This window comes from Lissotriton helveticus, chromosome 9, assembly GCF_964261635.1.
Source record: "Lissotriton helveticus chromosome 9, aLisHel1.1, whole genome shotgun sequence".
Taxonomy (NCBI): Eukaryota; Metazoa; Chordata; class Amphibia; order Caudata; family Salamandridae; genus Lissotriton; species Lissotriton helveticus.
The window spans coordinates 1278980645-1278995431 of record NC_136070.1 but is presented as its reverse complement, the minus strand read 5'-3'; the positions used below and the strand labels follow the sequence as shown (position 1 = coordinate 1278995431).

Here is a 14787-nt window from a genome sequence, read left to right as displayed (position 1 = left end):
ATCGAATTTGAACCCGGCCAACAAGTGTGGGTAATGTCTCCCACCGAACCATGCGCCCTGCAAGACAAATGGACGGGGCCCTTCAAAGTAATCGAGCGCAAGAGCCCTGTCACCTATCTCATCGATATGGAATCTTCACGAAACCCTCTCCGGGTCCTCCACGCTAATAGACTTAAACCCCACTTTGTACGCTCAGAGCTCAGCCTCTTGATGGCAACCGACAATGGAACCGAGGAGGACTCCGAACCCCTCCCTGACCTCCTACGGTCTCGGGAGAAGGACGGCTCCGTGGACGGGGTCCGACTCTCGGAGGCCCTCACCCTGGAACAGCGCCAAGGCTGCCGAGACCTCCTGCTGCAGTTCGCCACCCTGTTCTCCCTCACCCCAGGGGTCACCCCCTGGTGCTTACACGACGTGGACACTGGAGACAGTCCCCCTGTCCGCCATCGGGCCTACCGCGTACCAGATCGGGTACGGGCCTGCATCCAAGAGGAGGTGGCCAAGATGCTCACGCTCGGGGTCATCGAGCCCTCAGACAGCCCCTGGGCCAGCCCAGTGGTACTGGTCCCCAAAGCGGCCGCCTTCGGCGCCACGCCGGAGCTTCGGTTCTGCGTCGACTACCGGGGCTTGAATGCGGTCACCAGAACAGACGCACACCCCATCCCCCGAGCAGATGAACTAATCGACCGCATGGGAGCTGCCCGCTACCTCAGCATCTTCGACCTGACAGCAGGCTACTGGCAGATCGGTCTCACACCCCGGGCCCAAGAACGATCTGCATTCTCCACTCCTGATGGCCACTATCACTTCAAGGTCATGCCATTCGGCATGAAGAATGCCCCAGCAACATTTCAGCGGCTAGTGAACCAGGTCCTGGCAGGACTCGAAGAATTCAGCGCCGCCTACCTGGACGATATCGCTGTGTACAGCCGCCACTGGTCCGACCACCTCCACCACCTCCGAGAGGTGCTACAGGCCCTCCAACGAGCTGGCCTCACGATCAAGGCCAGCAAATGCCAAATTGGCCAGGGGTCCGTGACCTATCTCGGGCACCAGGTGGGAAGCGGTCTGGTGGCCCCTTTGCAACTCAAGATCGCTGCCATCCAGTCGTGGCAGCCCCCCATTACCCAGACCGAGGTCCGCGCCTTCTTGGGACTCACAGGCTACTACCGGCGGTTCGTGAGGGACTATGGCAGCATTGTAGGGCCCCTCACGGAACTCACATCCAAAAACCAACCCAAGAAGGTCAACTGGACCCCAGACTGTCAAGCGGCCTTCGAGAAGCTGAAGGCCGCCATGTGCTCCGCCCCGGTGCTCCAGGCCCCCGACTACAGTCGGGAATTTATCGTCCAAACAGATGCCTCCGACCATGGCGTTGGGGCAGTCCTTTCCCAGCTGAACCCCGAAGGACTTGACCAGCCAGTGGCTTTCATCAGCAGACGGCTCCTGGCCCGAGAACAACGCTGGAGCACCATCGAGAGGGAGGCCTTCGCCGTGGTGTGGGCCCTCAAAAAGCTCCGGCCTTATCTCTTCGGCACCCACTTCAGGGTCCAGACCGATCATCGACCCCTGCAATGGCTAATGCAGATGCGGGGGGAAAACCCGAACTACTACGTTGGTCCATCTCCCTGCAGGGGATGGACTTCACTGTGGAACATCGACCCGGGCAAGACCACGCCAACGCAGATGGCCTGTCACGCTTTTTCCGCCTCGACGAGGAGAGTCCCCAAGAGGATGGGTGACTCTCCCCGCCTTCAGCTGGGGGGGACGCATGTTGGACAGGCCACGTGTAAGGCTTGCTCCCTCCCCGCACGACCAGGCCCGAGCCCCGCTCCTCAGGCGTTACACGCAACAACAACCCGTTTCCCGTCTCCTATAGGGCCCCTGCCCCTGAACATCTCCACATCGTGGGCCCGATTCCCTACCGGCCCTCTCGCCCGGCCTGGGCGCCATCTTGGACACGGCACCACGAGGCCGCGTGGCCTCCGATCAACCCTAACCCTGGGCCTGGCCAGGCCCCGACATCCCGGCACCACCATCCACCCAGGAGGTGAGCGGACTACTTGGCAGGTCAATGGGAGAAAGAGGTGTCGATGGCTCTCCCCCGCCAGGTGCCGATCGCCCCCAGCTCCCCCAGGCGCTGGCTCCACCCCCCTGCTGGGTGTCTGGACTCCCTCATCCCGGACCTCCCGACCTCCCAGTGCGAGGGTCCGGACATCAAAGGGCGCCAGACCTATAACTGGCGCAGCTCCAGAGCAGGAAGGCAGTTGTATCCTGGAGTCGAGAGACGCAGTGAAGAACTCATCCTTGACGGACTACTGGCGCTGCCGTAGCCCTGCCTTGCGAACTACCGACCTGCCTGCTGGCGCTGCCGCGGCTCTCTGCACCCATCTTCATCGGGACCTGCTGGCTCCGCCGCGGACCGTCACTACCTTCAACCATCCCGGGACCTGCTGGCTCCGCCGCGGCCCGATCATCTAGAACGCCGAGCTCGAGGATTGTGAGCTAATTCATCTACAACCACATCCCCCAGAGTGGTAACGAGACTGTCCCGCTACCCCCTTACCCAACCAAGAGACTAGAATAGAGGGGACCCCGGAGTCCAGACCTCCTTGTACCACCTCACCGTACTTAAAGAATTGCTTATAAAGTAACGTTGAACCTTATCCTTGTGTGGTGTACGTCAGTGGGGGGGAAGTTATTGGTCTGTACGATTGCTGGAGACGGATCTCCCCGGACACCTCTCCCCTTATCCTCGGCCGACCCTCCCGGTCCGTCTAACACCAGGGGGGCACCCTTCTCAAGAGTCCAAGGGGGCACCCTTCTCAAGACTCCAGGGGGCACCCTTCTCAAGAGTCCAGGGTGCACCCTTCTCAAGAGTCCAGGGGGCACCCTTCTCAAGAGTCCAAGGGGGCACCCTTCTCAAGAGTCCAAGGGGGCACCCTTCACAAGAGTGCAGGAGCACCCCTCACAAGAGTCCAGGGGGCACCCTTCACAAGAGTCCAAGGGGGCACCCTTTTCAAGAGTCCAGGGGGCACCCTTCACAAGAGTCCAAGGGGGCACCCTTCACAAGAGTCTAGGGGGGCACCCTTTTCAAGAGTCCAGGGGGCACCCTTCTCAAGAGTCCAGGGGGGCACCCTTCACAAGAGTCCAGGGGGGCACCCTTTTCAAGAGTCCAAGGGGGCACCCTTCTCAAGAGTCCAGGGGGGCACCCTTCTCAAGCGTCCAGGGGGGCACCCTTTTCAAGAGTCCAGGGGGCACCCTTCTCAAGTGTCCAGGGGGCACCCTTTTCAAGAGCCCAGGGGGCACCCTTCTCAAGAGTGCAGGGGGGCACCCTTTTCAAGAGTCCAGGGGGGCACCCTTCTCAAGAGTCCAGGGGGCACCCTTCTCAAGAGTCCAGGGGACACCCTTCTCAAGAGTCCAGGGGGCACCCTTTTCAAGAGTCCAGGGGGCAACCTTTTCAAGAGTCCAGGGGGCACCCTTCTCAAGAGTCCAGGGGGGCACCCTTTTCAAGAGTCCAGGGGGGCACCCTTCTCAAGAGTCCAGGGGGCACCCTTCTCAAGAGTCCAGGGGACACCCTTCTCAAGAGTCCAGGGGGCACCCTTCTCAAGAGTCCAGGGGGGCACCCTTCACAAGAGTCCAGGGGGCACCCTTCTCAAGAGTCCAGGGGGCACCCTTCTCAAGAGTCCAGGGGACACCCTTCTCAAGAGTCCAGGGGACACCCTTCTCAAGAGTCCAGGGGGCACCCTTCTCAAGAGTCCAGGGGACACCCTTCTCAAGAGTCCAGGGGACACCCTTCTCAAGAGTCCAGGGGGCACTCTTCTCAAGAGTCCAGGGGACACCCTTCTCAAGAGTCCAGGGGGCACCCTTCTCAAGAGTCCAGGGGGCACCCTTCACAAGAGTCCATGGAACGCGACACATTTCCAGATTTATGAACAATCGTAAATCCGGAAACGCGTGTCAATGCTACAGCTCCCCAGGGGTGGCGTAGGGAGGTGCAACGAGTAGAAATGTTTTCAGTTCTCCTCGATTTTTCCTCTTTATTCTACAGCACGCATCGAAAGAGGAAAGTGCAAACTACCCACGACGCAGGCATTCTTGCACCATGGTGCAAGGGTGCCTGCGCCGGCGCATGGCTGCAGTTTGTGCGCCAGCACAGGGGAGAGCACAGGAATGCGACATATTATTGTAAATATGTCACATCCCTGTGCTTCGGAAGTGCCGCAGCGTGGGGCAGCCAAAGTGCTTGCGGTGCCACGCTGCAATACTTCCTTGTAGATCTGCCCCTGGGAGTGTAACAGGGGTGGCTTTGGTGATAGCAGAGCGTTATGGAAGGTGACCTGCTTGGGAACGGCAGCGGGAGTTACGATGGTGCTAGAGATGTGACGGTGAATGAAGTAGTGAATGAATGAATAAATGAACGGAACACCCAGATTTAGAGCCTGGAGGAGCTAAAAACCCAAGGAGTGACAGAAGATGGAAAAGTAACCGGGGCCTGGTCGGTGAAAGGGATCTTGTAAACCGACAGACTGGGGGAGTTTAGTATACATCCTCTCCCGGGGAACCCCAGTAGATCGCCACAGCTGCTGAATGTCACGTGATCACACGGGCCCGCCCCCTGGAGAGAGGTGGCCGGTGCATGCAAAGCCTGGACCCTACCAAGCTACTATGCACCCCCACCCACCCCCACCCCTTGACGCAGAATCTGCTAAAGATTGAGGCCAAGAGATTGATGACCAAAGAATGTCCAGAAAGGGACCATATACCGTATTTTCCGGCGTATAAGATGACTTTTTAACCCTTTAAAATGTTCTTGAAAGTCAGGGGTCGTCTTATACGCCTGGTGCCAAATCAAACAACGCTCCACCTCAGTGCCGACTTTGACATTGGAGCTGAAATCATTCACCCTCAGCAAACATCAGAGCCTGCGCTTCAACAGGAGTTACTGTACCGTAGATTCTAACATCCTAATCAACTAAGTCTGTGGTTTATGCATCCTATTCCTTAATTGAGTTACAGCCTGCTTTTCTAATGGATTAATGTATTTCCTAGTGAAGCAGCAGGGGCAAGCTGTATCCTTGCTTTATTAACCAGCGATTATTGGTGGTTATGAGTTGCTTGTTAAAACAAAACAAAGACTGTTTTTGCATTATGTATGCAGGTATTCCTCCGTCTTTTGCTGAAGGTCATATTTTCTCCGATACCTTTTACTCTTTTCCCTTTTATCACGAGTTAAAAATAACGTGCACCCAGATCGAACTCACACTATTCCTCTTATCCTGTTTCCTTTTAGACCTTTCCCTGCAAATTTTGCACATTTTACGATATCAGTTTTTAACTTGACTTAAAGTTGATTTTGCGTTGTTTTTATTATGTAATTGCCGTTTGCATGGTGGTAAGTCCACCCTTTTATGATTTTTTTTTTAAATCAAATAAAGTATATTTTCTTGTCTATATTTTCTGCATGGACGGCCTGCCTAATTACTGTATGTATGTGCTTGGAGTCTGTCCTTTTAACAGTGCGATCCATGTTAGACATTCTCTGATTTGAGCTGCTATGTTGGGCAAATACCACGTTCTCTTCGAGTGAATTGTCCCGTATGAGAGCAACCCCACTACCGACAGTACAGTCAACGTCACAACTTATACACCACCTCCGCTTTGACTGTTCCATTCTACAGAATATATGGTACCGGGTAAACTATAGACACCAAGATGGGGCACCAACAGCACTATGCCCATATTAAAAATATATAGGAACAGGACAGTTCTTTACACTTCATGTCACGGAGGAGGGCTAGAATCACTAATAAGCCCAAAATAAATTCTCAAAATGGCTATGCAGATTGGTTGAAGATGTGGTGACTGCGTTGGAAGAGGGGTAGTCTTATACGGCGAGTATAGCACAAACCCTATATTTCAACAAGAAAAGTAGGGGGGTCGTCTTATACGCCGGAAAATACGGTATATGGATCTATCTTTGAAAAAATCACTAGTTATGTAATTGCAAATTAGCTAATGCAAAATTATTCGCACCTTTGGGCCTTTTGGCCTATAGGAATGAATGGAGTCATATTACCTAATAGCGATTCGCTATTTACCAAATTGCTTTTAGGTAATATTATGGAATTGCAAAATTCTTTGCGAATCCTACATACATAGCATTTTGCGATTCCCAAATAGCGATTGGTTAAAAATCGCTATTTGGGAATCGCAAAATGCTCTTTTGATAAATTTGCCCCTGAGTCGCTTACAAAGCACAGGGATGCGTCATATCTACGATGTTATGACAGATCCCTGTACTACCCCTGCGCTGGCGCACAAGTGGCTGCCATGCGCCGATGCAGGCGCCCTTGCACGGGTGCCTGCGTAGCGCGGAGACTGTTATTGTGCAGGAAGGGGCACCTTCCTGCACAAAAAAATCACGAGAGCTGAATTCCTCTTTCTATGTGTGAATGCAGCACGCATCGAAAGATGAAAACACTAAGAGAAATAAAATATATTTCTCCTCGTGGCTCCTCCTCACGCCTCCCCTGGGGGGCTGCAGCATTCTGACGCATTGCCAGGTTTACGATTCCTCGTAAGTCTTGGAATGTGTCAAGCTCCATGGGCGTTGGTATGTTATGTTATGTTACCTACAATTTGTATAGCGCATAATCACCTGCAGGTCTCTTAGCGCTTGTTGGGAAGACTCAGAAGCCATCTGCCAGTCCCGAAAGCACCTAAGCGGAGGACTTAGACAATGTCCGGTGCCAGTTGCGTGGGAACACCCACAGGAACACCCACGGAAAGCCCCCTTCACTCAAAGTGCTGCGTGTAAAGGGGCCGTATTTACAAAGACAAGAAAAACCATGCAGGGTGGCTTTCTGTGTCCTTGTAAGTATGGGCCAGCAAAATGCGACGGCGGTGCATCATAAAAAGTGACGTACCCGCAGCGCAAGGGGCTTGTAAATACGGCCCAGAGTGTCCAGAGCTGCTGCCAGGTGAAGCCAAGTTCTAATACTAACACCACTTAACATCAGCAGCTGTGGTGACTGCGGGGATTCTTTCCACTTGGAACTGGGCACTGAGTTCAGGAGTGCACGGAGGGCAGCCCGGTGCCAAGCACCTTATGCTACCACCCAGAGGCCCCATCTAAGGCTGAAGGGGGGCTGGACCTCGACTGGGACGTGGCACATTCTTGGCACAGGGCTGAAAATGTCATAAGGGGCACCAGCTGAGCAGGTGTCAAGAGCCAAAGGTAAGAGGAGAGATGGCACAGGAGCCAGCTGGCATACGTAGGAAGAGGGACAGAGAGGGGTGAGAGGAGAAATGGCACAGGAAGCCAGGTGGCACAAGGAGGAAGAGGAGCAGAGAGAGGGGTGAGAGGAGAGGTGGTCCAAAGAAGCCAGGTGGCACAAGGAGGAAGAGGAGCAGAGAGAGGGGTAAGAGGAGAGATGGCACAGGAGCCAGCTGGCACAAAGGAGGGAGAGGAGCAGAGAGAGGGGTAAGAGGAGAGATGGCACAGGAGCCAGCTGGCACAAAGGAGGGAGAGGAGCAGAAAGGGGTGAGAGATGGGGTGGCACAGGAACCAGCTGGCACAAGGAGGGAGAGGAGCAGAGAAGGAGTAAGAGGAGAGGTGGCACAGGAAGGCAGCTATCACAAGGAGGAAGAGGAGTAGAGAGAGGTAATAGGAGAGATGGCACAAGGAAGCCAGCTGGCATAAGGATGGACAGGAGCAGAGAGGGGTGAGAGGAGGGGTGGTACAAGTAGAAAGAGGGGCAAAGAAGGGTAAGAGGAGAGGTGGCACAGTAGCCAGCTGGTATAAGTAAGAGGAGGAGCAGAGAGGGGTGAGAGGAGAGGTGGCACAGGAGCCAGCCGGCATACTGAGGGATTGGAGCAGAGAGTGGTGAGAGATGGGGTGGCACGGGAGCCAGCTGGCACAAGGAAGGAGAAGAGCAGAGAGAGGTAAGAGGAGAGGTGGCATTGGTCGCCAGTTGGCATAAAGAGGAAGAGGAGGACAGAGAGAGAGGTCGTGGGCGAGGAGGATCGGATCACAGGTGGCACCTGGTGTGTAAAAGACGAGCCGCTGACAAATTCAGCCCGGATCAAAAGCTACTCAAGGAAGTCCTTGCTCGACATGTAAAGACTACGGCTGTCGGGAGTCACCGGGACTTTCTTGAAGCTTTCTCGCCTCGTCATAGGTCAGCCTTCTTACAGCAGCACCAGTGTCCAGGTGTGTCTCCTCACAGGCAGTCAGGAGGGAAAGAGCCCTCTCTCCAGGGGTCCGTCCCCCCCTTTCACGCGTTGGCACTGGGCGAGGGGAACTGGAAACAGGAAAGGGCGGGAAAAGCAACGAGCGTGGGAGCACGAGGTCAGCAACCACAATCTCTCTGGGTACTCCGGGCCCGATTCACAGAATGAACTTAAGACTCAATCCTAAACTTACTACTATTTTGGTATTCACAGAATGCACTTACTACTTTTGGTATTCACAGAATGCACTTACTACTTTTGGCATTCACAGAATGAACTTACTACTTTTGGTATTCACAGAATGCACTTACTACTTTTGGTATTCACAGAATGCACTTACTACTTTTGGTATTCACAGAATGCACTTACTACTTTTGGTATTCACAGAATGCACTTACTACTTTTGGTATTCACAGAATGCACTTACTACTTTTGGTATTTACAGAAGTTAGGATTTTGTCTTAAGTCAATTTAAGACAAAATCCTAACTTCTGTGAATACCAAAAGTAGTAAGTTTAGGATTGAGTCTTAAGTTCATTCAGTGAATCGGGCCCTCCGACATTACTACTGGCCGTGGCTGGGTCTTTGGTGGTACAGACATGAGGGACTTGTTTTGCCTCCTTGGTCATCTGGTCCCTGAATGGAGTCGTCTCAAAGGTTTCTGTACGTGATATTCAGGGCTCTGCTTTTCAGAAAGGACCATTTCGGTCCTGAGCTCCTGACATGTGGCTCTCTCTTTCGAGGCTGTCAATCAGAATGTTTTATTTTGGACCTACTGCGCTCTTACCATAATGTAGTTATGTTTTTTAAACTGCCCTGGCTTTTCCCGTGCGGAGGTGTCTGGCCGCTCTCACGATTCAATCTCCATTAAATCCTGTAGCACTTCACCTGCACTGGTATTATATTGTATTGTGATGTAACATTTCTATAGCGCTTACTACCCCTGACGAGGCGTCGAAGCGCTTCTTTAGGCAAGTAGCACGCTACGCCGGGACCCATAGAGGATTAGTGTTGAATTAGTATAGTGAAACATGCAAGTACATTTTAAGTGGTGGATAGGTTAATCAGTTGTTTGGATTCGGAAGATAGCAGAAGGATAGAGGAGGAAAAAAGATTTGTATTTATATAGCGCTGTTACCCCTAATGAGGTATTGAAGCACACTATTGAGGAAGCCCATAAAGGATTAGTGGTGAATTACTATGGTGAAATATGAAAGTAATTTGAGTGGTGGATATTAGTCAGTTATTTGGAGCGAGAAGGATAGCGGATGGATAGAGGGGAACAAAGGTTTGCATTCATGTAGCACCTCTTACACCTGATGTGGTTTTGAAGCGCTTTTTTGGTGAGTAGCACGCTACTATGGAACCCATAAGGATTTTTGTAGAATTAGTATGATGAAACAGGAAATTAATTTGAGTGGTGGATATGTTAGTCAGTTATTTGGATTGAGAAGGGTTGGGAGGGATAGCAAAGGGAAAAAAGGTTTGCATTTATATAGCACTTATAACCTTAATGGGGTGTTGAAACGCTTTATTGACGGATAGCATGCTACTCTGGAACCCATTCAGGATTAGTTAGAATAGTGGAATATGGAATTTGAGAAGTGAATATGTTAGTCTGTTATTTTGATTGAAAAGGATAGTCTAGGGATAGAAGAGTAATGGATTAGAAAAACTATATTTTTAGGTCATAGCAGTAGGAGGAAGCTTTTGGATGAGTAAAAAGGGTTTTTGGAGGGGAGGAGTCAGAGGGAAGAGTTTCAAGAGGTTTGTTTTGGGGGATCGGTATAGTAAAAGAGGTGTCAGATGATGCAAGGAGGGGTAGAGTTGGAGAGAGTCTAGAAAGGATTATTTTGCAGATCATAGTAGTGGTATGGGGTTTGGAATAAATTAGGGAGTGGGTGTAGAGGATATAATGATAGATGTATAGGGTGAGAGATAGGGTAGTGCATTGGAAAGAGTAGTAGAAAGTAGTTTGAGACGAGTCAGAAAGTTGGGCTAGAAGATATATTGAGCGAAGTATAGGGTGAGAAATATTATATTGAACTGTGTTGTAACATTTAAATAGCACTTACTGCCCCCATGGGGGATTCTGAGGGTCTTGCCTACACGAGTAGCACATTTCACCATGTAGGGTGTTTGGTTGGAAAGGTGTTATCTGTTTTGATCCTATGTGAAAGTGTTTCTATGTCCTGAGTGATGACCACCGAGGTGCGATGACCATGTTACGGACACCACGCGTAGCAGTGTGGTGGATGAAGAGTGAGAGACAGACGAGCAGTTGATGGTTTTCTGGAAGCTGGCAGATTTGAACCCTTCTGCGGGCACCTTGATGGTGTTTCTTATGATCATAGTCTGAATACTTCACTAAAGGCCGATTCACAAAGGTAAATGTTAGACGGGGACCCGGAGGGTCGGCCGAGTACAGGGGGGAGAGGCCTCCGGAGAGGGTCCTCCCCGGTAATCGTACAGACAGGTAACTTCCCCCCCCCCACAGATAGACACCACACAGGGACGAGTTCTTCACACTTTTATATATCTTAAGAGCAAGGTAATTGATGGTACAGCCGGACCAGGATACGAGGATCCTGTCAATTCTAGTCTCTTTGGGGGGAAGGGTAGCGGGACAGTCTCAGTACCGGACAGGTACGGGGGTAGCAGGTGTGGAGCTCACAGTCCTCGAGCTGATGGTTCGCAAGTAGGGGCCGCGGCAGCGCCAGCAGGCCTTCCGGATGGTTCACGAAAGGATGAGCCGCGGCAGCGCCAGCAGGCCTTCAAGATGGTTCACGAAAGGATGAGCCGCGGCAGCGCCAGCAGGCCTTCAAGATGGTTCACGAAAGGATGAGCCGCGGCAGCGCCAGCAGGCCTTCAAGATGGTTCACGAAAGGATGAGCCGCGGCAGCGCCAGCAGGCCTTCAAGATGGTTCACGAAAGGATGAGCCGCGGCAGCGCCAGCAGGCCTTCAAGATGGTTCACGAAAGGATGAGCCGCGGCAGCGCCAGCAGGCCTTCAAGATGAGTTTGTATCGGTGTCTCTCGACTCCAGGATACAACTACCTCCTGCTCTGGAGCTGCCCCAGTTATAGGCCTGGCGCCCTTTGATGTCCGGACCCTCGCACTTGGAGGTCGGGGGGTCCGGGATGAGGGAGTCCAGACACCCAGCAGGGGGGTGGAGCCAGCGCCCAGGGAGGCTGGGGCGATCGACACCTGGCGGAGGGGAGCCGTTGACACTCCTTCTCCCGTTGACCTGCCAAGTGGTCTCTTTACCCCCTGGGTGGATGGTGGTGCCTCGATGTCGGGGCCTGGCTGGGCCCGAGGCCGAGGTCGACCCGAGGCCACGAGGCCTGGTCGAGTAGGGTCCAAAATGGCGGCTGGGCCGGGGACAGGGGTTCTGGAAAGGACCCGGGCCAGCCGATACGGTGGTGTTCAGGAGCCAGGGTTCCGTCGGGGAAGGGCCGGTTCCGTCGGGGAAGGGCCGGAGGTTGCCCCGGCGGGCTGCGGGGGTGGTTCTTGTCCGGGGAGCAGGAGGAGCAGGGGTCCGCGACCCGCCATGCGGGGAGGGGACAGCCTGGCCACGAGGCCTGTCCAACATGCGTCCCCCCCAGCTGAAGGCAGGGAGAGTCAGCCATCCTCTTGGGTACTCTCCTCGCCGAGGCGGAAGAAGCGGGACAGGCCGTCTGCGTTGGCGTGATCTTGGCCTGGGCGGTGCTCCACAGTGAAGTCCATTCCCTGCAGGGAGATGGACCAACGCAACAGCTTCGGGTTTTCTCCCCGCATCTGCATCAGCCATTGCAGGGGTTGGTGATCTGTTTGTACCCGGAAGTGGGTACCGAAGAGATAGGGCCGGAGCTTCTTGAGGGCCCATACTACGGCGAAGGCCTCCCGCTCAATGGTGCTCCAGCGCTGTTCTCGGGCCAGCAGGCGTCGGCTGATGAAGACCACTGGCTGATCGACCCCCTGGGTGTTGAGTTGGGAGAGGACGGCCCCTATGCCATGATCTGAGGCGTCCGTCTGCACTATGAATTCCCGGCTGTAGTCGGGGGCTTGGAGTACGGGGGCGGTGCACATGGCGGACTTCAGGTTCTCAAAGGCCGTCTGACATTCCGGCGTCCAGTTGACTTTCTGGGGGTTCTTTTTGGATGTGAGTTCTGTGAGTGGCCCTACCATGCTGCCATAGTCTTTTACGAAGCGCCGGTAGTACCCGGTGAGCCCCAGGAAGGCTCGGACCTCTGTCTGGGTGACCGGGGGCTCCCAGGCTTGGATGGCGGCGATCTTGAGCTGGAGGGGGGCCACCAGGCCACTTCCCACCTGGTGTCCCAGGTAGGTCACGGACCCTTGGCCGATCTGGCACTTGCTGGCCTTGATGGTTAGCCCGGCCTGTCGGAGGGCGTTCAGGACCTCCCGGAGGTGGTGGAGGTGTTCTGCCCAGTGGCGGCTGTACACAGCAATATCGTCCAAATAGGCGGCGCTGAATTCCTCCAGACCCGCCAAGACTTTGTTCACGAGTCTCTGGAAGGTGGCGGGTGCGTTTTTCATTCCGAATGGCATCACCTTGAAGTGGTAGTGGCCGTCCGGGGTGGAGAAGGCGGATCGCTCCTGGGCACCTGGAGTGAGGCCGATCTGCCAATAGCCCGCTGTTAAATCGAAGATGCTCAGGTAGCGGGCGGCCCCCATGCGGTCGATCAGCTCATCTGCCCGGGGAAGGGGGTGAGCGTCGGTCCTGGTGACGGCATTCAGACCCCAATAGTCTACACAGAACCTGAGCTCGGGGGCGACGCCCGGGGCGGCGGCCTTGGGGACCAACACGACGGGGCTGGCCCAGGGACTGTCGGACGGCTCGATCACTCCCAGGGCTAGCATCTTGGAGACTTCCGACTGGATGCAGGCGCGTACTCGATCAGGCACCCTGTACGCCCTGTGTCGGATAGGGGGGCTATCCCCGGTGTCAACGTCGTGGAGGCACCAGGGGGTGACCCCAGGGATCAGGGAGAACAGGTCGGCAAACTGTAGAAGCAGTTCTCTGCAGTCTTGGCGTTGTGCTGGGGACAGGGCCTCGGAGAGGTGGACTCCCTCCACGGAGCCGTCTTTCTCGAGCGTTTTCAGGAGGTCGGGGAGGGGCTCAGAGTCTTCTTCAGCCCCACTGTCGGTAGCCATCAGGAGGCTAAGTTCAGAGCGTACAAAGTGGGGCTTGAGTCTGTTGGCGTGGAGGACCCGCAGGGGGTTTCGGGGGGACTCCAGGTCCACCAGGTAGGTGACGGGGCCCTTGCGCTCCACCACTTTGAAGGGTCCCGTCCATTTGTCCTGGAGGGCGCAAGGTTCAACCGGGGACATCACCCAGACCTGTTGTCCCGGCTCGAACTCGATGGATGAGGCATTCTGATCATACCAGCGCTTCATGTCCTCTTGGCTGGCTTCGAGGTTGGCTTTGGCGAGTTCCCTGAACCGCCGGGTCTGGTTACGGAGAGTCAAGAGGTACTTGTATACATCAGGGGGAGTCTTCTGAGGGGCCACTTCCCATCCTTCTTTGACTAGGCTGAGGGGGCCCCGGACGGGGTGTCCATACAAGAGTTCGAATGGACTGAAGCCCAGGGATTTCTGGGGGACCTCCCTGTAAGCGAACAGGAGGCACGGGAGCAGCACGTCCCATTGGCGACGTAAGGGTTCTTCCAGGCCCATGATCATCCCTTTGAGGGTGCGGTTAAATCGTTCTACTAGTCCGTTCCCTTGCGGGTGATAGGGGGTCGTGAATTTGTAGGTGACCCCGCACTGTTGCCATAGGGACTTCATGTACTTGGAGATAAAGTTCGTGCCCCTGTCACTGATGACTTCTCGGGGAAAGCCCACCCGCGAGAAGATCCCCATCAGGGCTCGGCCCACCACGGGCGCCGTCAAGGTCCGGAGAGGTATGGCCTCGGGATAGCGGGTGGCATGGTCCACCAGGACAAGGATGAACCGGTGTCCCTGTGCTGTCCGGGGCTCCAGGGGCCCCACAATGTCTATTCCCACCCGCTCAAAGGGGGTGGTGACGATTTGAAAGGGTTGCAGGGGGACCTTCAGTTTTCGACCGCTTTTCCCGCTGGCCTGGCAGGTGGGGCAGGCCCGGCAGTGGTTCGCTACATCGTTCCGCATCTTCGGCCAGTAGAAGTGGGTCACCAGGCGGCTGTACGTCTTGTCCTGCCCCAGGTGCCCGGCAAGAGGCACATCGTGTGCCAAGTTCAATAGGACATCTCTGAATCGGAGGGGGACCACCAGCACACGGCTGGCTCCAAGTTCGGCGATCTTTTGCTCACTGTAGAGCAGCTCGTTGTCCCAGTAGATCCAGTGGGCCCCCGATGTATCCCCTGCGCTCTGGGCTATGGCTTGTTGTTGGAGGCCCTCGAGGGAGGGACACGCTCTTTGTTCCTGGCGGAACTGTTCCTGAGTGGGGCTACCTTCTTGGCGCCACTGGGCCAGCTCTGGAAGGTCTTGGGGCTGATCCCGCTCTTCGTTGTCGGACCCCGGAGGACCAGGCTCAGGGGTGGTTTCTCCGGTGACAATCGGTGGGGGAGGCTCG

General features: G+C 54.7%; 1 protein-coding gene across 1 annotated transcript in view; it reads left to right on the top strand.

Annotated features, from left to right (window-relative positions):
* LOC144780823 (SRSF protein kinase 3-like) overlaps nt 1-14787 on the top strand; it is a 202413-nt gene that overhangs the window by 35270 nt on the left and 152356 nt on the right. The window lies entirely within an intron of this gene.